Source organism: Enhydra lutris, unplaced genomic scaffold, assembly GCF_002288905.1.
Source record: "Enhydra lutris kenyoni isolate GAN:26980312 unplaced genomic scaffold, ASM228890v2 scaffoldscaffold6, whole genome shotgun sequence".
Classification (NCBI taxonomy): domain Eukaryota; kingdom Metazoa; phylum Chordata; class Mammalia; order Carnivora; family Mustelidae; genus Enhydra; species Enhydra lutris.
Genome location: NW_019154090.1, coordinates 16,187,571 through 16,210,455, shown reverse-complemented (window position 1 = coordinate 16,210,455; position 22,885 = coordinate 16,187,571). Strand labels below are relative to the sequence as shown.

At 45.5% G+C, this 22,885-nt stretch overlaps 1 pseudogene; it reads right to left on the bottom strand.

Moving 5' to 3' along the window:
* Positions 1–21,806: 21,806 nt before the first annotated feature.
* On the bottom strand, positions 21,807–22,207 carry LOC111141932 (annotated as a pseudogene).
* Positions 22,208–22,885: the final 678 nt, after the last annotated feature.

The window sequence follows — 22,885 nt, the reverse complement described above, 5'->3', positions numbered from 1 at the left end:
AGTCTCAGGGCCACACCTAAGGTGCAGGGTCAAAGAGGCACGGTCCTATTGCGTAGTCACAAAGAGGAAAATAGGAACTTTGTCCAGAGTCCAAAAAGGGGTACCTGGCTGGCTCAGTTGGTGGAATGTGGGACTCTTGATCTGTACCCACATTGGGTGTACAGATTACTCAAAATCTTAAAAAAAAACGAAGGTCTTAAGAATGTCCTTTCTCTCCTTGTCACCAGTGTTTGTTTTCCTTTTCTCCACACATACAGAACATACTCCCCCCTCCACCAAAGAGAGAAAACACAAAGTCCTAGCTTAGACTGGGGAGATTAAACAACTTGGTCAGTGCTCACTGGGGGCTTCTTGACTTCTAGCAGGAGCCTACTACTCTAGGGTTGTGGGCCTTCTAATGTCTCCAACCAACCTGTTGCTGTGAGGAATGAGGGATTCATAGAGTCATGCTCCCTCTACCCCCTATTCCCCATCCCCCCAGGGATAAATCCTGATATACTTTGCTGGGAAAGTGTCCTTGGTAAATTGTAACTTCCATACAATTTATGGGATGGAGTGCCTATTTTCTCCAAGCCTGCAACCCAGTATTGGATGAGGTATGACATTGGCCCTGCTAGGAGTTAACAGGTGATTTGGCATCTGCTTTTTCATAACCCCAAAGCCTGGCACAGTGTGTATAGGCGATGCAGACAGTGATTTTTCAGTTCCTAGTCCTATAGCCTTTTTCATGCTCATGACCAGGGCTGACCCAGGCACTGAGTAATTCAGGCATGTGTAAGTGTGCAAATGGATATGATAAAAGCACTTCACCAGTCATTGAAATCCGCATAATAAGGAACAGGGCTTTAGCGCTTACAGCTTCTTTGTGGCCAACCGCCCTTTAGTGTGGCAGGCCAATATTTAGTCCATTATGGAGAGAGGGAAGGCCGGGCTTCCAGTGCTTCTAATGGATGTCTTGAATGGTCCTCAAGCCTGCAGCCTTCTCGCAGCGTCTGCTCTTGAGCCTGGAACCTGACAGGTCGCTCACTATGGCAACTCAAGAGGAGTGAGGGATGCAGAAACACCGATCTAACTGGCACTTTCCAGGCCTGTCTGCACTTACCTGACCAGTAAACAAGTGAGGTCAGAGTCTGCTCCTTCCCCTCCCACACTTAGCATCTTGAGACATGCAGCTGACAGATGGTAATGCAGCCATGGAGGAGGTCTCAGAGCGTGTGGCAACAATGTTTCTAAAAATGAACAATTGTATATCTTGGCCAGCTAAGTCAGCAGTTGTCATTAGGGAGTGGGATAGAGCCATTAAAAGATTAGAGTCACAAACTTGTTAGAGAGATACCTGACATCAAGACTGGCTTCTCTCAGGGCTGGCATCCCTTCTGGAACATCCCTGGAGGGTGGTCATATGATGACAGGGAGCTCTCTACCCCCTACAGAGTTCTGCTGTAGATTTCTTACACTGAGCCAAGATGACCTGATCCTCATACCCCTTAGCAGTCATTGTGACCTCTGTGTCCTCTGATCTGGCACCATCCTCCAAGATGGGGGATATCCCACATATGCCAAACTCATGTCGTGTGTATGTGGCACTGGGGTGGGCGGGCCACTCTATTTCTGGCTCCCAGTGTCTCTCTTCACGTCCAGCAGACAGGTGTGGATAGCCTGGGTAAACCCCCTGAACACTTGAGCTCAGACCTGGGCTTCCCTCTGTGGGCTGCTCCTTGCTCAAGGCTGCCCGGGTCTCAGCCCACTGGGCTCCCACTAGCTTCTTTGAGTTGAAGACTTGATTTTGAAAAAGTGAAGTTTTGGTTATGTCTGTCGGTATTATGTGCCATGGCTGTGCTGGATTTGTAACATGAATTGGAACGCATCTTTTTCTGCTTTCTGGGTAGTTAAACAGCATAGGAACATTCTTGGAAAGTTTGAAAGAACTTGTCTGCTAAACTCTGACTCACCTTTTTGGGACATAGTTCTCTGTCCATGTTCAATTTGGTTCCATGGTTTTCTACTTCTCTTGGTAATTGTCATTTTTCTAGAAAATCATGCTGTTATGGCCAGAATTGTGTCCCCCCACCCCCTCTAAATTCATATGTGGAAGCCCTAACTTCAATAGGATGATATTTGGAGGGGCCTTTAGGGAAGTTAAATGAAATCACAGGGTGGGGCCCTCATTCAATAGGACTGGTGTCCTTATAATAAGAGAATGAGGCCCCAGAGATATCTCTCCACAGGGACACAGATGAGAGGCCATGTGAGGACACAGCGAGAAAAGGACCATCTGCAAGCCAGGAAGAGAGGTCCGCTAGAAACCAGCCCTGCCAGCGCTTCAAGCCTCTAGAATGGTGAGAAAATGAACTTTTGTAGTTTAAGCCACCTAGTCTTTGGTATTTTGTTACATAGCCCAAGCAGACAAATACACATGCATTCCCCATTGAACATTCTAGATAAACTAGCGTACTGTGTGTAATTAGTATTCTCTTATAATTTGAAAACTCCTCTCTGGTTAAGTTTCCTTTACTTTTCTAATTTTTTTCTAATTTTTTTGTATTCTCTCTCTCATGCAGTTCCTGCTCCCTCCCTTTGTTGGGCTTTTACAAGTCTAGCTACCTCAGATCTTTACAAGGAGCTGAGTCTTGGATTGAGCAGTTCTATTGATTTTTATATTGTCTAGTTTATTAACTTTTACCTTAACTTTTTTTTTTAAAGATTTTATTTATTTATTTTACAGGGAGATCACAAGTAGGCAGAGAGGCAGGCAGAGAGAGAGAGAGAGAGGAAGAACGGGCTCTCTGCTGACCAGAGAGCCCGATGCGGGATTCGATTCCAGGACCCTGAGATCATGACCTGAGCCAAAGGCAGAGGCTTAACCCACTGAGCCACCCAGGTGCCCTACCTTAACTTTTAATGCTCTCCCTGAGTTTATCTTGTTGCTTATTTTCTAGCTTCTTGAGTTGGATGCTTCATTTACTTTCAGTTTTCCTTGTTTTACAACAAAAACATTTAGAGCTGCAGGCAGTGTCTGGTTACATTCCGCAGTTTTGCTATGCGGAGATCCAGTTGTTGTTACATTTGAATGGCCTATCATTGCAGTTTTGTTCCCTACCTTGGCTTATTTAGGAATAAGTTTTCAAGTGATTTAATTTCTTTCATTAATCCTTTTTGTTTAATTTCTGCTTTTGTTGCGTTGTGGTCAGATAATGTGACCAAAGAGGATTGCTTATTAGGATCTCCGAGGTTTTCCTTGTGGCCTAGAATGTCATAGGTTTCAGTCACTTCCTTGCAGATGTTTGAATTAAATATCTTCTCTGTATTTATTAAATGAAGCTGGAACATGAGTCCTTCACATCACTCAGGGAACTGGCATATTGTGTCCCCGTCGTGGGGATTCGCATTGTCTGTCAGCATGATCCAGGAAGTACTTGGGGAAACTGCATGCGTACCTTCACTTACCTCAGTGTTACCAAGCCTCAGTTTCTCTTAGTACCTCTTACCATCTGGAGCAGCCAGTTTTCCATAGAACACATTTCAGAGAATTCTGTTTTTAAGGTTTACTCTTATTTCTTGAGGGAAAATTATTTATGAAAGGTCATAGTACTCATTCCTTCCTCAGGCCCCTCCCTTCGGACCTCTGAGCTCATCATGAGTCCTGAGTTGCTTCTCTGTTCATTTTTAGAGAAAGAGACATTATGGCGTGGGGGAATGTCTGTGTGCCTCTGTAGGATGCTGTACCAGTCTCAGCGCAGCCAGTCCTTTTGGACTGTTTGCTGTCCTTTTGCTTTGTTACCTTGGAGGCCCCATTGTCTGAAGAACCAAGTGGAGAAGTGAGGCTACATGGCAGTGACTTCACCGTTGTGCTTAATGTTTCTCAGTTTGCCTTGGTGGCCTAAGTTAGCAGGGCCCCCCTTGTGCATCTACCCACAGGAACAACCCATATCTCATGCTAACGCCAGAGCTGGGGGGTGTGAAGTGGGGCTGTAGCCTGCAGTGCCATGAGCTAGCCCTCCTGTGCTTCAGAGGTAACATCAGTACCAAGCGTTGGTCCCCTACAGCTTCCCTGTAACATTAGCTTCCATACTCCTTACTGCTTTGAACGTGTCCATTTCATGGAGTCTTGCTGGGGATGTGGCTCTGTCTTCACTTGGCTTCTCCCAGAAGCAGAGCCTGAGGCAAGGATTCAGATGCAAGTAGTTTCTTCAGGAAGTACAGGTAAGCCTATAGAGAGCAGGGAAGTGAGATACACATCTGTATGCAGGGACGAATATTTAAAAAGAATGAGACAAACCTTGTAATGGTATATCTTCTATGCTTTCTAAAGCTGTCAGTGTATATATTTTTCCATAATAAGAAAAACCAAGAATTATATTTAGAAAAATATATATGGAAACCAGTAAAGATTTACAAAGGTTAAAGTGTATGTGGTTAATCTAGTTACCTCAGTGGGGCATCTGGAGGCCTGTGGGGAAATAATAGGGAAAAAGCCACACAACTCAGAATGACCCCACCCAAGGGGTCAGGGAACTGGAGCATGTTTATACCAACTTCCAAGAGACTCATCTTGGAGGACTATTTCAGGGGGTTTGTGAGTTCCATGGTACTTCTAATCTGCTAACGTGGGCAGTTACGGAGCCCTGGACAAATGTGGAGACTGGAGGTTAGCCAGAACTCACTGGAAGTTCCCAAGGATATAGGTGGGGCACTGACTGCTTCTGCCCCAGGGTCCTATTAGCTTATTCACAGATCTATTTCTTCTTATTTGGTACTCATGGGAAGTCCAGCAAATGTTTAACAGCCAGTTCTTAACAACAACAACAGAAACTCCCTGATTTGTAGCATCTGCCAATTTCCATGGTATAAACACTCCCACTGTGGCCAATTTCAAGCTACCGATAGTTTCACAAGGAGCTGGCAAAATCCAGCTCTCCCCCAGCGCACCCCCTATCAGTCCTTTGCCGCTTGGCCTGTCCTTGTATTATGTCTCACTTGAAGGTTTCTAGCATGTGATCTGGGTTTCTCCGAGGTTTACACACTAATACAGATTTTTCTGTGTTTTTCTTTTGACCATTTCAGCTGACATCTGGCAAAAAGCAGTTAAGTGTATACCACTGTCAGTCATCTGGAAATCCTTTCACTTTTAACCTTTATATGGCATTTCATTGCATGTGGGCTTTTCGTAAACAGCATTTATGTGAGTACGGGGAGAGAAAGCTGCTGCCCTTTGCTCGCACTGACATCTACCCAGGAGGAGCTCCTGACTGTATCGGTCAGATTGCCGAGTGAGAAATCCACTTGACTTGTCTTCCACATCCCCTATCGTGTGGCAGGCTGGGGGTTGTGTGCCATCTTCCCCTTCTTTGGCTCTCATTTTCTCATTTACCTGTTATGGTGTGCTGGGTTGTGAAATAAAATACAGGATGCCCAGTTAAACTTGAATTTCAGGTAAACAATGATACTTTGTGCAAGTATAATTTAAATATTGCATGGGACATATTTATTCCAAAAAATTACTTGGTGTTTATCTGAAATTCACATTTAAATGGACAATCTTGCATTTTTTTTTTTTTAAGATTTGTTTGACAGACAGAGATCACAAGTAGACAGAGAGGCAGGCAGAGAGAGAGAGGGGCGCTGAGCAGGGAGCCCAATGCGGGGCTTGATCCCAGGACCCTGAGATCATGACCTGAGCCGAAGGCAGAGGCCCAACCCACTGAGCCACCCAGGTGCCCTGACAATCTTGCATTTTTTTTGCTTGCTGTATCTGGCAGCCTAGATACTGGTGACTTTGTTCTGGATTTGGGTTTTCATGGAGCCTCTGGTTAGGGCTCAAGCCCAATCACAGTAATGTGGAAACTTGTTTTCCATTTCCTTTAGTATTTGGAGCGTCTGTCCCTTGGGCACTTCCTAAGGAAGGAAGGGTGGTGGGGTGGGATTTGATGTTTCCGGGTCCTCTAGCACACTACCATGAAATACCAGGAAAATCTCATTTTTTGGTTAAAGATTTGGATTTTGGTTTTGGATTCATCCTGAGTCTTGAATTTAATCTGTGTGCATTTATTGTGACACCTGTTATGTTTGGTCTTCCCTTTTTTTTTTTAATGAGAGAGTGTGTGAGAGGGATATGGGGGAGGGGTGGAAGGAGAAGGAGAGTTTCTTTCTTTTTTTTCTTTTTTAAGATTTTATTTATTTATTTGCAGAGATCACAAATAGGCAGAGAGGCAGGCAGAGAGAGAGGGGAGGAAACAGGCTCCCTGCCGAGCAGAGAGCCTGATGCGGGGCTCGATCCCAGGACCCTGGGATCATGACCTGAGCTGAAGGCAGAGGCTCAACCCACTGAGCCACCCAGGCACCCCAGAAGGAGAGTTTCTTAAGCAGGCTCCACAGCCAGCAGGCATGAAGGGCTTGATTCCTGAGCCACCCAGGTGCCCCCTTTAATTTTTTCTTTAAATGTATGTATGTAAGATAAGTTAATTAAAAAGAGCAACTCCTGTGGCACCTGGGTGGCTCAGTTGGTTAAGCATCCCACTCTTGATTTTGGCTCAGGTCATGATCTCAGGGTCATAGGATTAAGCTCTGCATGGGGCTCCGACTGGGTGGGGACCTGCTTAAGATTCTCTCTCCCCCTCTTCCTCTGCCCCTCCCCACCTACAGCACCCCCTCCCTTGCTCGCTCTCTCTCTCTCAAAAAAAATTATAAAGAAAAAAGTAAAAGTAATGAGGTGTTACATGAGATGTGCAAAATGCTGAAGAGATGTTACCCAAAGAACTGACGTTTGGGAAACACCATGTTCCATTTTTGAAGAGAAAAATTAGTCCCCGAGAGGTCTTTGAGAGTCAAGGACTGGCCGCAGGTGCTGGACAGGCCTGGGAGGGAGACAACAGTGGCCCAAGGGCACACCTGTGGCCAGCTTCCTCTGGGAAGCCCAGCGGCTGCAGCGCCACCACAACCGCCAGAGGGCAGCACGGCTCCAGCTTCAGCGGCAGCTTCTCCAGCAGTCTGGCGGCCTTGGGGATGGAGGCCTTGACAGTGTTCCCTCCTCCGAAAGGCGGGATCTTCTGGATTCACCTTAGTCTAGGGACCCTCAAATGGAGGTCTGGGACACACTCCCTTCAAAATTACCTGGGGGTTTGCTCTATCAGATTTGGGAGCCCTTCTGGACCCATTGAATCAGTATCTCTGAAGCTCCAGGTGTGTGGGATGGGGATGTCAGGGTTCAGACAGCAAGGTTAGGAGGCCCGGAGAGTTTTGTGAGCTTCTGTTCCAGGGAAGTGGGCTGAGTCTTCCAGGGTCAGAGTTTGGGGGTGATGTATGTGTGTGGCGGGTCACAGTGGGGAGAACAAGATTATCACACAGAGTAAGTAGGATGGAGGGTAGAAGGGCTTGGGCATTTAGAAGGGATTGCATTTTAGCCTCATCTCTTACCTGGGTGGGTGACAAGGTTTTGGATTTTGCTTTGTTTTGTTTAGCATTTCTCAACCATCTATTGTTCAACATCCATCCAGTATAGTAACTAAACTCCTATTTTGTGTGCTTTCCAGGTGTGGGGATACAGAGGTAGGTAGACAAGACAGACACTATCCTCCCCATTCTGGAGTTCATGCTTTTGTGGAGGAGTCAGAAAATGGCAAATAATCCCACAAATATGAAATTACAAATTGTAATTGCTGCTTTGAGCGAAGAGGAGTTTAGGGTGTTATGTGAACGAAGAACTAACTGTAGGAATACGCAGGAGGGCGCAAGGGATTCTTCCCTTAGGAAATTATGTTTGAATTGAAATCTGAGGGGTGAGTAGGAATAACAAAGTGAAGAGTCAGGGGGAAGGGTGTCTCAGGTGGGAGGAGACTGAATGTGCAAAGGGCCTGAGGTGAGAACCACTGCCTTTGAGGAATTTCAAGAACTTGGCATGGCTGGTGTGCAAGGAGAAGAGGGGAGGGTGGCTGGACATGGGGTTTGGGCAGTAGACAGGGACCAGTACCCTCAGGTTCTCAGATTTCCCATCTTCAAAATGAGGTAGTAAAGTTTACCTTGCAAAGATGATTAAGGGTAATGATGAGTACAAAACATCTAGTCTAGTGCCCAGTACACAAATGGTGTGAGATGTGAATGAGAGTAGGGAGAGGGTAGCTGGGTGGGGGCCCAGCCTGCTTGAAGAGTAAGCCGTGGGGAAGTACCGGGCAGGTGCAGGGACCAGAGCTGTCTCAGTTAACTGCAGAGACCCAAATGAGAAGCATATTTTAACCATGGTGAAAATTACCGTTGGCATTACTCTCGTTAAAAACAAAGTGAAATTGGAGAACATACTGTTGTCTTTAACTAAGCCATGATGACTAATTATTAGACTCATTTTCTAAAGGTTACCATATACAGACATGAGGAGCTGGAGAGAGGAGAGTTTGGAAACTGGATTCATTCTGAAACCTTGTAGATGGGACTCGTGTGAGGTTTCTGTGTGTAATGACTGTGAACATTCAGTTTAACTCAGCTGTCACCACAGGTGTGATACAAAACAAAATGTTTTGCAGGAGCTCTAAAAGCTTCTTGGGGCAGCTCAGGGCAGTGCCTGGGGGGCTCTCTGCCAAATCATAAAGGGTAAGAAAGTGAGAGCTTGTATTGGGTCTGGAGGGACCCTGAGCCCTAGCTATGGTTTTGACACTTGGTGACCATGTGGTCTTGGCTAACTTCCTCCTTTCTTTGGGGCTTAATGTCCCCATCTGGAAAAAGAAGGCCCAGGCCAGATGTTCATTAAGGGCCTTTCCAGTTTGCTGCTGTATAATATTTGTTGATGGTGTGATCATGGAACTTTGCCCTGAGACCTTGCTCTTCTTACTGTTAGCTCCTTAAGGCCAAGACCAGTGGCCGGGCATCTATTATATTGGCTGAATTGAAGGATTTTTTTTTTTTAGATTTTATTCATTTATTGGACAGAGAGAGAGATCACAAGTAGGCAGAGAGGCAGGCAGAGAGAGAAGGGGAAGGAGGCTTCCCACTGAGCAGAGAGCCCGACATGGGGCTTGATCCCAGGACCCCGAGATCATGACCTGAGCTGAAGGCAGAGTTTTAACCCACTGAGCCACCTAGGTATACCAATGATTTTTTTTTTAAAGATTTTATTTCCTTATTTGACGGACAGAGATCACAAGTAGGCACAGAGGCAGGCATAGAGAGAGGAGGAAGCAGGCTCCCCGCTGAGCAGAGAGCCCGATGCGGGGCTCGATCCCAAGACCCTGGAATCATGACCTGAGCCGAAGGCAGAGGCACCTAGGCGCGCCCCCGCCTTTTTTTAAGATTTTAAGTAATTTCTACACCCAACATAGGGCTTGACCTTACAACCTTAAGATCAAGAGTCACATGATCTACCAGCTGAGCCAGGCAGGCACCTCAAATGAAGGATTGGATGAAGGAGTGAACTGAGTTTTCATTTGATACACATTTTTGCCCATGACAGGAGCACTTGCTGACAGTTTCCCGAGTCACATATCATGGTTTCTGTGTTAAGTATGTTTTGAAGTTATTCACATGGTAGATTTGACCTAGAGTATAATTTGACATTCCTTTTCATTGTAGAGTCTGTATCACTTTCTCGGGTACCTTCGCTTCCTCTTCACTCTCATTACCAACATAAGCAGTTGGATTTATTTTCAGTGCCATTTTTTCATCAAAAAGCAAAGTTTCATCACTTCTTGGGAGTGGTTGGGGACACAGAAGGACCAAGACAGAACAACAGAGCCCTTGAGATGCAGTGGGAGGTGGACTTGGCTCACTCACTGGCTACGAGTCATACCTTAGCTAATACCTTCTCCATCTTCAATATCTTCTACACATAGTTCTGTAGTACGCATCATTTGAATTCATTCCTCAATGAAGTAACAAATGATCCCATGTTCTGGTGTTTGAGGATGGCTTACAGATCGTTACTGTTGACTTCATGAATGCCTAGGAGTCTCTTGGGTTTCTCAGTCTCTGCTTGAGAGACCTTGGTGTCTTCCAGGCTTCTGGTTCTCATCGCATTCTAAGTTCTCTTTGTTTATGCAGAGATCTAGAATCCCAACGACCAGGTTTCTCTCAAAGCCTTAGTCTTTCACTGGGACGAGAGACATGTCACTAGATGTCAGACAGTGAGATGGCTGTGGCTGGTCCCCTAGTGTTCTTCTGAGCTAGGCTTTTAGCCCTGTCACCTTTTGCCCTTGGTATCTCTTCTTGTGTGTAGACAGTCGGAAACTATCACCTGCGGTCAGGACTGAAAACCGTTTTTTTATGTTTCACAGTCATGAGGGATTCCTACCCCAGCTTCCTTTACCTGCGGTCTCCTCTATTCTGGCTGCCAGCCTTGAGGACCTACTGTGTGGACCGTGGCCCTCCATGAGTCACAGGGATGAGCGAGACAGAGCTCTTGCCCCTCAAGAATGTGTAGTCCAGAAGGGAGGTGGGACAGATGTGGCCACATTTCCAGAGTAAAAGAGTGACATGCATGCCAGGAGAGAGAAGCGACGGAGCTGTGATTGTAGCTAGGGAGGGATCAGGGAATGATGTACATTCTTCATAAAAATGCATTCACATTAAAATGGAAAAAAATAAGGAAAGAGATACAATAAATAAAAGACCTCCCCATCACGTGCTCAAGAACTACCATTCAGACTGTTTCTGTGTGGAGTTTCTAGATGGAGAGGCAGATAGAAATACTTTCGTAAAATGGGAGACTTTTGAGAATAAAATCTTTAAATGTAATTTCATTTGACATTAACAGAAGAAAAGGAAAGAAGTGAAACCAAAGGAATTTCTGAACCTCGAACAAGTGTTTCATCACAAATGGAATTGTTTCCTAAAAGATCCCACCAAGTTTAACAAGAGATGAGGAAAAATATGTTGGTTAGAGTCCTATGGTTTTAAAAATACATATATTTTATCATAAGCACAATTATCAATGGTATTCTTCCCAGATAAAATACTTCCAATTAATCCAATGGCAGAATTTTTGAGCAAGCAACATAAAATTATCCATTAAATCAAAAACCATGGTCATAGTCTGTGAAAAGTCTGTGACTAACGTTTCCATTCATTCCCTAACCCATTTTTCACAGAGCAGTGTACAGCCAGTCCTGTCCTGTGAGCTTTGACAAATGCACACTCACGTAGTCAAGATGCAGAACGCCCCCCCCTCAAATTTCTGCAGTCAGCCCCTCCTTCCCCATCTGGACATTGGCAACCACTGATCTGTTTTCTGTACCTACAGTTTCACCTTTTCCAGAAAATGACAAAATTCATACAGAAGCTAGCCTTTTGACTTTTTTTTTTTTTCACCTGGTACAGTGCATTTGAGGTTAACCACGTTGGGTGCTGCAGTAATTCCCTCCTTTTTGCGAAGTCCATTGTATGGATGCACCACAGTTTGTCTGCTCACCAGTTAAAGGACGTTTGCGTTGTTTCCAGTCTGGGGCAACTTGAGTGAAGCTGCAAAACAGTTACATACTGGGTTTTCTGTGGACATAAACTTTCCTCTGTCTTGGGAAAATACCACTGGGGATGAGATTGTCAGGTTGTGAGGTAAGTGTCTGACTGGATAGGAAACTGTCAAACTGTTTTCCTAGGCTGTACCATTTTGCATTCCTACCAGCAATGTGCGAGAGGTCCAGGCGCTCTGTGTCCTTTCCAGCACTTGGCATTGCCAATTTACAAAATCTGATCATTTTAATAGAAAGGTAGCAGCATTTCATTGTGGTTTTAATTTGTATTTTCCTGAGAAGAACCACATGTTCTTAGAATCTTCTGATCTGTGGTCAGATGCATTATCCATTGTGCCACTGGCCCCAAACTGAGAATCCTGTGACCTGTTAGTATGGATAGATGAGTGGACTCCTTGTCATAAAGAATAGGTCACTAACCTTCTGCTTCCTCCTACCTCATTCCTCGTCTCCATATTTTTATATTGCTAAGTTTTAAAACATTTGTTATTTCTCTGAAATCACAGTCTGAACATTGGTGTGCTAGGCCCTTTGCCACAATGCCTCCCTCTCCCTCCCTGAGTTTTCTACTTTTTATTTATTTTTTCATTTCCTGGATTTTATTATCAAGTAGTTTTTGCAAGAAAGATTAATAGGCAGGGTACACTCTGAGTTAGCTAATGTTTGTGAATATCTGTTGCCTTTGTATTTGAACAACATCTACGCAGGATAGAATGATCTTGGCTCATAGGATTGATTGATTTAAAATAAAAAAAAAAAAGACTATTTGAGAGAGGGAGAGAGTGAAATCAGGGAGAGCAGCAGAGGGAAAGGGACAAGCAGACTCTGGGCTGAGGGCAGAGCCAGTTGTGGGACTCAGTTCCATGACTCCAACCAAGATCATGACCCACGCTTAACCCACTGAGTCACCCAGGTGCCCCTTAGCTCACACGTTTTAATAGAAAACACCATTTTCCCAAGATACGACTTTGACTAGCACTGAGGAGAAGCTGAATCCAGGCTGATGCTGCTTCTCCTTTGTAGATGATTAGCTTTTTCTGCTAGAATACCGAAAGATATATTATTCAAAGTTTATTTTCCTTTTTCTAAAAATAATTTCTATTTTACGAAAGAATAGATGCACATAGAATTAAAAAGTCAAATTGTACTTCCCAGGAAAATCAGCTCTCTCCTCTTGCATTTCTTCATTCTCACCAACTTCTTCCAACCCTTGAAACTATTTCTTTTAGCTTTAGGTTTGTATTTCTAAATAACGGTTACATTCTGTAGGCCCTGAGGCCCTGAGGCCTTTTCTTGGGGAAAAGTGCTTACTGGATGATGGGCTCTACTTTGGGGTGAAAGGGCAGGAGTCAAGGTGTGTCACTAGGAGACCTCAGATGTTGGTATCTCCAAGTCCTTTCTCTTGGGCTAGTTCTTCTGGGCTAGAGAAGTTGTTCGTTCTCCTGCCTCAGGGCACCAGCCCATTCTGGGTCTGAGTAGGGAAAGGGCTTCTGTCTCCCACTGTTCAGTGTGCACACTTACACTTCACTCTGGTGTTGCCATTACAGCACCTCATACCCTCCATGAGCAGTGACTGATGTTTATTTTTGAGCCGCTGGCTTCAACCTTCCCAAGGGAGTAAACTCCCCACTTCTTTCTGCTGGGTGGAGGCACCATCTCTTGGCTTTGCCGGATCAGGGAAGGAAGCTGGTGTCCAAGATGCTCATCGTACAGACTCTTGGTCACTCCCATTTCAGCATCTCTTATATGTCCGGCTTCAGTGGTGTTCTGCTTGATTCAGAGTTCTGGGGCTCAAGTTCCTTTTCTCTTTGCAGGTTCCCCATCCTGTAGACCCCACATATAGGTCTCAGTTTTTTCTTTTCCTAGGTCAGTTACTACTTACCTGTTCATGTTTTATCTTCCAAATATTGATGACATCTCCTCTGCTGTCATATCTTCTGTTATATTTGGTCTTGAGAATTTATGCCTTTAAAATATTTGTATTCTTTTTTTAAAGCTTTTATTTATTTATTTGACAGAGAGAGAGACAGCGAGAGAGGGAACACAAGCAGGAGAAGTGGGAGAGGAAGAAGCAGGCTTCCTGCTGAGCAGGGAGACCGATGTGGGGCTTGATCCCAGGACCCCGGGATCATGACCTGAGCTCAAGGCAGACGCTTAATAACAGCCACCCAGGTGTCCCTAAAATATTTTTTTTTTAATTTACTTCACAGAGAGAGCAAGAGAACACAAGCAGCAGGGATGGTGGGGAGAGAGAGGGAGAAGCAAACTCCCCACCGAGCAGGGAGCCCGATGCAGGGCTCCATCCCAGGACCCTGGGATCATGACCTGAGCTGAAGGCAGGTGCCTAACCATCTAAGCCACCCAGGCACCCCAAATATTTGTATTCTTATTATATAGTTTTGTAGCAGAGAACACTTGCATGAAATTTTCTTCTGGATTTGGGATTATGTTTTCTTCTACACTGGATTCTTCGCCTTCGGGTGATTCTTTTTCTTGGCGTCTTGGTCGGTGTATGTTTGTATAGTTGCCATCTGTTTCTTACTTGTGCTCAGGCATTTCTATCTAGGTATTCCTTTTGCTTTCGGACTCATTTCTCAGCATTATCTGAGACGGGTTTGTGTACAGTCTTTGGGAAAAAAATACCCAGGGCTGTTCTCTCTCTTACTCAGGAGACTATGTTAGTACGTTATGCTAAGGTACACCTCCCTAGGGAGCAGGATTGCTTTTCTTTGGGAATGTGGGACAGTTAATACTCAACTTCCCTCTCCCCTGGCCCTGCAAAGCTGGGGGAGGGGCAGCAATAAAAGTCCCACCCACCATCCTGAAATGAATAAATGAAGGTGGTAGGGAGAACCCCATGGGGCAGCTGTGGCTGAGTCAGCAGGTGTTATGAGGGGATAGGATGAGGTCCCCAAAGCCCATCCCTGGTCCCCTTAGTGGCCATCATGAAAGTGAGTTGGTAGGACAGGAGTGGGGTGGCCCAGTCTGGAAGTGCTGGCATTGGATGAGTGGCCCTGTGGCGGCTGCTTCAATGCTTGCCAGGATCAGGATCATGCAGTGGGGAATCTGGCAGGCTCTGGCTGGTGGCTGACGAGTCCAACTCCAATCTGAGGTCAAGTCACCAGGGACCGTTTATTGATGTTTCTAGGGAGAAATGAGAAGGAATACATCAATTGAATAAGATGATGTTCGTTTATTACATCCATGATGTCTTTCAAGGCTTTGAAAAACACCCTCTTTTGTCTAATTAGTCATTGTGACCATGTTGCCATGGAAACCATTATGTTTGTACTCACAATAGACACGTGTGCATCCATTAAAGGGACACAGTTGCCGAATGTGAGCTGGGGCTCAGGGTGGAGTGGCTTTTTACAGCACAGCCATCAGGGCTTCTGCGGAAAGTGTCAGGAAACAAGAAAATGGCTGTTCTTTCCAGGAAGGGAGACACTCTGGTGTCAGAGCCTGCATTTAGGGGAGTGTGAAACCAGGAAAACTTGAGTTCATACTCAGGTGAAACCCCAAAGGAAGATTTCTCCTCCTCCTCTTCCTCCTTCTCCTCTTCCTCCTCCTCCTTCTGCTTCTTCTAACCCATGTCAAGGATTTTTTTTAACCTATTAATTTATGAAGGAACCAAAAAGGTATTAAAAGCTTGGTTAGAAGAAAGTCCAGAGAGAAGTCGTGAATATAGATAGTCAGGAAGGTGAAAATGAGTTGGTTCATGGAGTTAAAATTGGCTTTTTCTAAAAGGGCTAAGGGTGGTGATAAAGTTTAGTTTCCTGTTAAAAAAGTATTGAGAGGGGCGCCTGGGTGGCTCAGTGGGTTAAAGCCTCTGCCTTCGGCTCAGGTCATGATCCCAGGGTCCTGGGATCAGGCCCCGCATCGGGCTCTCTGCTCAGGGGGGAGCCTGCTTCCTCCTCTCTCTCTGCCCACCTCTCTGTCTACTTGTGATCTCTGTCAAATAAATAAATAAAATCTTAAAAAAAAAAAAGTATTGAGAGTCAGCAAGTGCCCAGTGGAGGTAAGCGAGGGCCCTGGTGGGCGGTGGGGTAGACAGGCTGGGATGAGGAACTAGAGCAGGGCCAGGCTCCCCAGGCCTGGGCAGTCTGCAGGGCTGCACACAAGGAGCAGCAGGCTGCCGGGGTATGAGGCTGGGTGGTGCCGTCCTGCTTGTGTTAGTGTCCCCAGCATCCAGATATTCTTGTCTGTAAACTCATGCACTGGTATATCCTTGTTCATAGCCACTATCTCTTGTTTTACACACAATTCTAGTAACCTTAATATTTCTGGCTTCCTGGTCATGGTGAATTAGAAATAACAGAAGAGCCATTGGTATGACTGTTGTTGGCACCAGCAAATGGGAAGAGCTGAGAGCTTCATGGGTCAGGGGCTGGAGAAACATAAAAGCAGTCACAAGAGGCTGGGACATAGCATGCTGGACCATTCATTGTGGGAGCAAAAAGCTCTCCACTTGCCCCTGGCTAGCTCATTATTGACTGTGCTATTCTTAGCAATAGCCTTGAGTCATCCAGGAAAGAGGTTCTTGATGACAGCAGGAGTTTGGGGCCATAAAGTTCCGGATTCAAATCTCCACTCACTATTTGTGGGGTTCCAGGCAAATCACTTATAATAAAGCCTTCATCTTAGAGTGATGAGAGGATCACCTGAGTTTACAGGGCACATGGTAAATGCCCATTACACATCCGCTGCTATTAGCAGAGAAGTAAATGGTGGTCACCTGCAGGCCACGGCATGGATGAATCGCAAAAACATTGTGATAAGGGAAGGAAGCCAGGCACCGAAGGGGACCACTGCATGGTTCCAGCTACAGAAATCACAAAAACAGGCAAAACTAATCTGTGATATTAGAGGTCACAATAGTGGCTATGACGTGTAGTGCCTTTTTTGTTGTAAAATAGAACAGATGCAGAAGTCCGCATTAAACAAACAGCTTAGTGGATTGTGATAAGTCCACCTGAGAGGTTGCTGTGAAAGTCTTCCTCCTGCCAAATGTTTTGCTTCTCAGTTTAGGTGTTGGTTCCTCAGGGGTGTTCAGTTTATGAAGTCAGGGAGATGTGTGCCCTTTTCTGCATGCATATTATGCTCTCATAGAAAGTGTAAGGTATTAGCTCTAATTGTGATTTTGATTATTACTTGTTATTTATTTATTTGAGAGAGAGAAAATGAGTGGGAGGGGCAGAAGGAGAGAGAATCCCAAGCAGACTCTGTGCTCAGTCTCATGACTGTGAGATCATGACCCGAGCCGAAGCCAGGTTGCTCAACTGACTATGCTATCCAGGTGCCTCTGGAATTATGATTATTAACTTTGTTGGACCTCAAGTTCTTCATCTGTACAGTGGGGATGATAATCCCTTCTTTGCAGAATTGTTGTAAGATATAGTATTTACAGCACATTCATTCATTGGTCCATTCAGCAAATATTTACTGAATGCCTGTGTGCCCGGACACTGTTCTTGGGCCTGGTGATAAGCAGTAAGCCAAACAGACAATAATCATGGGGCTTCCATGCTAGTGAGGGGGGAGACACATGCAAGGCATTCACTTGAAGGGACTCATTACATTCTACAATGCTCTCTGGTTTAGAAAATAAAATCTTAGAACACATCTCCATCCCAAATGGTTAAGATTTTTGTTTGTTTGGTTTGGTTTTGATTTGGCTCCTTAAATAATTTGCTTCACTTGTTATGAAAGCTTGGCTTGAACCAAGTCAGACCAATGAAGGTGTATGTATGCTATACTAATTTCTGACTTTTCTAGAATTTCTGGGTGCAGTTAAATTGTGAATTAGACCAAACCATCCTTCATGAGCTACAGTGTTGGGGGCCGAGGGAGGCATAGCCCAGCAAAGAAATGCCTTCTCCCTCCTGCTTTGAGGAACTTAGATTTCTAGACCCTGAACCCTGCAGGCAGGAAAGCGTTAAGAAAGAAATGTGCATTTCCACTGAACAAGAAAATCAACTTAGAAAAGAAATGTGTATTGGAAAATATCTATTTGCCTGCAAAATAATGTAAAAATAATGAGCTCCTATTCCCCTTTGATGTGCAGCGCACGCTTTTAAGGAAAGATTCTGCATTTCTGAGATACTGGGCCTGGCGTGTAATGAAGTGGTTGTTATGGCAACAACTTTCAAAAGCAAGTATTTTCTGAGAGATGTGCTCCACACAGCCAGCGTGAGAGAGGAAAACATGAAAACAGAGACAGGGAGATGAGCTCAACAGAAAGCATGAGATGCCGAGAGCGTCCGCCCTGTCCGAGGGAGGGGGGGAATGTGCCCTCATCACCACCCTAGCCTGGCTGTGCAAACTGCAAGGGAAGCCAGGCCCCTGCCCTGGAATGAGGGGTGGGGGATGGGAGTGGAGGGCCAAGGCAGTGTCTCTTACCTGGAGATGCAGCTTGGGGCTGGGGACTACATCACCAACCATGCTCCATGATCCCCTTCAAGCTGGCCTCCCAGCTTCTGCCATCCTTCTCCATCAGCTCTCTCCTGGCCCTGTGCTCCCGAGCACCAGAGCCCCCCCCCCCATTCATTCCAGAGCCCAGTCTTCCGCTGACATTCAGTTGAAGGGACCTTCCGCTCCCTCCACTCTCTCGAGTCCCTGGGGGCCCTGCCAGGCCAGTGCCCAGTGTGTGTAGACATGGCCTCAAGAGCTGACATTTGTCATCTCCTCTGTTTTCACATCAACCCCGGTGCCTAGAACGGTGCCTAGAACAGTGCCTGGCACAGAGTGGCTGCTCAGTCTCTGTTGAGTGAATGGATAGCCCTTCTCTGGTGCTTCAACCATTGTCCCCATTCCACAGATGAGGAAGCTCAGAGATGTTAAGTGACGTGCCCAAGCCCGAAGACAGTGAGCAGTGGAGCTGGGCTGCCCACACCCTTGTGTAGTGCTACTTCCCAGCCTCCCTGTCTTTGTTCATGCTGTGTGTCTGCTTGGTCTGGGACTCTCGTGTCCTGCAAGGGCTGGCTCGAAGGCCACCTTGGCCATGATGTTATGAGAAAGCCCCTCTAAATTAGACCCTTGGATGTTTCAAGGCCCAGAGATGGGGCCTGCACTACCCACTGGTGAGTCTGGGCTGTGGGTCTGTGTCTATCCGTTCACTACTCTCCCCACACAGTGCCTGGCACAGGGAGGGCACTTGGCAGCCTTAGTTGAATGAAGGAAACTTTAGAACCCAGATAGTCCTGGAAAATCCTGTTGGGTCAGTAGCTGGGTTTCTGAGATCCCTGGGGCTACCCTGGCCAAAGCTAAAACCAGCAGCTGTCCAACCCCAGCTCACCTTTGTGGATGGGTGTATATGCATGTTAGTGTGTAAATGCATGTGTATATGGCCTCTTTGCAGGGGTTTTGTGTGAAAAGGGTCTGAGACTATGTGTGTGTGTGCTTATGCACTGGGGTGAGGGAGACGGGTATGCACAAGGCTTTGAGAACATTTGCATGTCTCAATGTGTGGCATACATGTGTATGTATGAGGGAACGGGAGAGAGAATGATGAAGGAGTGTGCTACAGGGAGACCTGGTATACATATGTGTGTAAGGCATGTGCCTGGGAATGTGTGGGTGGATGTGTGGGGGGGAGGGGCATATACATTCAGGGGCTGCTGCATTTACCAGACAGAGAAGAAGGAGCCCACAGAATATGGGCTCTCTTTTCAGTTCGAGGCTTCTGTCTAACCTGCAACCACAGAGAATAGACTGTGCCATCAGACTGTCTTCTGGATCATAAAATGTGAGAGAGTTGGAAGCAGCTTTGGAAGTCACCTCATTCTATCCCTGTGTTGTAGCTCATGAAAATCAGAGAGGGGAAGCGACCTCCTGAGGTCACACAGCGAATTCAGGAAGAAGCTAGAACTTGGGCTTGTATCTGGGTCTGGGCTCCCTCATTTTCCCCAGTCCAATGCCAGGTCCCCGAGGAGGAGGGAGAGGGTTAACTGCAGAGTAATTAATATCAGGCACCAGAGTATTACACAATTTCATTCGCACTTTAATTAGGGGAATGTTTTTTTTTTTTTAAATAGAAGTCTTTGTTGTGTCAATTAGTTGATTGACTATCACTGGTTTCTAGGTTAGGGAAACTTGATCTGCAGTGAATGAATTTGTTTATCAGGGAAAAGGAGCCAGGGGATGGAAAAAGAAATTCAATTAAGTGTCAGGCTGCTGAGTGACAGGCTGCATTTGATAGGACTTTTAGCTTAATTGCTTGTATTTCATTAAGAGATTTATTTATCAAGAGAATTCTTCATTTTAAAATCTCAGGCACTGTCTGAGTGGCTTCTGGCTATTTTTCTGCATTGATTGAGGACACAGAAATGTGGGCCTGAAGAATTACCTGGGACCTTGGAGATATTCTTGTATCTAAGACCCTCCCTTAACCTGGCAGCTGGGGCTGAGTCCCCTCATCCCTGCCGTCCCAAAGCCACATCCAGAGTTTGGAAAGTGTCTGCATTTCTCTGAGAAGAAGAGTCCATGTTTCTCTTTAGATTTTCAAAATGATATGAGTCCTAAAGAAAGTAACACCCTATAGGTTGATGACTTTTTGTTCTTTGTTGTTTTCTCCCACAAAACAGGTTTAACCTCGCCCACATTTGTGAAATGGTACATGTAGGTGGCTCCAGAAACGAAATATTACTGAGTAGTAAACGACTTTCAAAATAAGTATCCTTTAGAATAAAGTCATCTCTCTAAGATTTAACGTACTTAGAGAAATGATTACTACCAGCTGTTTTAAGAATTCAGATAGGCTCCAAAATGGATGCATTTTAAATCAAATGGGTCTTGCATTCCCACCAAAAGTGTAAGAGGGTTCCCCTTTCTCCACATCCTCTCCAACATTTGTTGTTTCCCGTCTTGTTAATCTTCGACATTCTAACTGGTATAAGGGAGTATCTCAATGTGGTTTTGAATTGCATTTCCCTGATGGCTAATGATGATGAACATTTTTTCAAGTGTTTGTATGTCTTCATTGGAGAAGTGTCTGTTCATGGCTTCTGCCCATTTTTTGACATGATTATGTTTTTTGGGTGTTGAGTTTGAGGAGTTCTTTATAGATCTTGGGTATCAGCCTTTGTCTGTGGTGTCATTTGTCATTTGTCTGTGGTGTCATTTATGAATATCTTCTCTCTGAGACTGGAGGAAATTATGCTGAGTGAAATAAGTCAAGCAGAGAAAGTCAGTTATCATATGGTTTCACTTACTTGTGGAGCATAAGGAATAACATGGAGGACATTAGGAGAAAGAAAGTGAAAGGGGAAGGAAAGTGAAAAGTGAATTGGGGTAAATCGGAGGGGGAGATGAAGCATGAGAGACTGGACTCTGAGAAACAAACTGAGGGTTTTGGAGGGGAGGTGGAGAGGTGGGTGAGCCTGGTGGTGGGTACTAAGGAGAGCACAGATTGCATGGAGCACTGGGTGTGGTGCATGAACAAGGAATCTTGGAACACTGAAAAAATAAAAAAAAAATTTAAAAAATCAAATGGGGGGCGCCTGGGTGGCTCAGTGGGTTAAAGCCTCTGCCTTCGGCTCAGGTCATGATCCCAGAGTCCTGGGATCGAGCCCCACATCGGGCTCTCTGCTCGGCAGGGAGCCTGCTTCCTCCTCTCTCTCTCTGCCTGCCTCTCTGCCTACTTGTGATTTCTGTCTGTCAAATAAATAAATAAAATCTTTAAAAAAAAATCAAATGGGTCTTGTTGTCCTACAGGTAAATAAATCCTATGTGATATGACTTATCTGAGCTGTTTTTCCAAAGGCCTTCTGATCCTGTTCATGAGACTCGCCCAATGTATAATCTATAATAGTCGTAAAGAGTGATCACCTTGTATTATAAATGAGAAAATCTAAGCTCAGAGAAGACAAGGGGTATTTCTAAGGACACACAGCCAGACAGGAGCATAACCAGGATGAGCGCCTGTTCCTCTTGCTTCCTTTCCAAAGGTCTGGCTTTCTGTGGGGCTGCTCAAGTTGCTAGGCTTAAGGCCTGCAGGGAACAGTTCAGCTGGTGGCCCTTTCCCTTTTGCTCTGTCAAGGCAGGAGAGCAGGGTCAAGGTAGGTCCATTACCTGGACCTACCGCTTATTACGTGTCCTTGAACAAGTGCCTCTTCACCTCTGGTAAACTGGTGATAGGAACATTATCTATCTCACTGGTTGTTTGGGAGGATTCAATGCGCTGTTCTGTGCAATGTTCTTGGACTATTTTCATTACATAGTAAATGCTTAATCAAGGTCAGTTCTAATTATTATTGTACCTTCCAGGTAAGATTTCATGGGGAAAGAAAAAGGGTTTCTTTTGGGGGGGTAGTTTTATGGTTTTATTAACACAAGTATGATGTGCAAATAAGCTGTCTATTAATTTTCTTCGCTGCACAGCCTGGCATTGGGATTGGTGACTCTGAGGGCCAGCTGGGATGCTCTTTCTGCAGTGGCTTTGCGGTACTTGGAGGAGACACTGCGTAGTCTCTGCACAGTGAGATCGTTGCACATCAGTAGCACTTCAAGCTCCTTGAGGTTGTGGACTAGAAACTTCCAGAAGCCACTGGACAGCATGTGCTTTGTTTTCTTGTTGCTCCGTAGCCAGGGCTGAGCATCAAGATCTGGCCCTTGAATCTTCTGCATACTGTAGCTTCAGTGCCTATGGGTTTCTGCCAGTTGTACTTAATTTTGACATATCGGTCTGATTGGTGCCACATGAACTTCTTGGTCCTCTTCTTAATGATCTTGGGCTCCACCCAAGGTCTGAGGGCAGCCATGATGCTGAGTAAGAGATGTCTGCCACCAGCACAGGCAGCACCAAGGAAGAGAGTGGCAAGAAAAAGGGTTTCTAATTTTTAAAATAATTGAGGACCATTGCTCTGCATTATGTGAACCCACCCCCCATCCTTTTCTTTTTTTTTTTTCTTGAGTTTTTTTTTTTTTTTTTTTAAGAATTTAGTTGTTGAAATGAGAGAGAGAGAGAGAGAGAGAGCAAGTGTAAGCAGGGGGAGCAGTGGGCAGAGGATAGTGAGAAGCAGGGTCCCCTGCTGAGCAAGGATCCCCATGCAGGACTTGATCCCAGGACTCTGGGATCATGACCTGAGCCAAAGGCAGAGGCTTAACCAACTAAACTACCCAGGTGTCCCACCCTCCCTGAGGACCATTGTTCTGTGTTATGTGAACCCCCTCCCTCACCATCCCCCACCCTCAACTGTCCTTAAGAAGAAATAATTTATTCCAGCAAATGGATGGATCCATTCCTAGTCCATGGTGACTGGTGGTGAATCCGGGTCTCCTGTTTCTCAGGCTTTTTTCTCTCTGGCATTCCCTGGTTCCTGAGTATTTTAATGTTTTTTTTCTAGGTAAACATTTATTCGTGGTTCTCCCTTCCCCTTCTTTTATTTCTCTCCACCTTCCTTTCCTCCCTCCCTCCTTCCTTCCATCTATCCATCCAC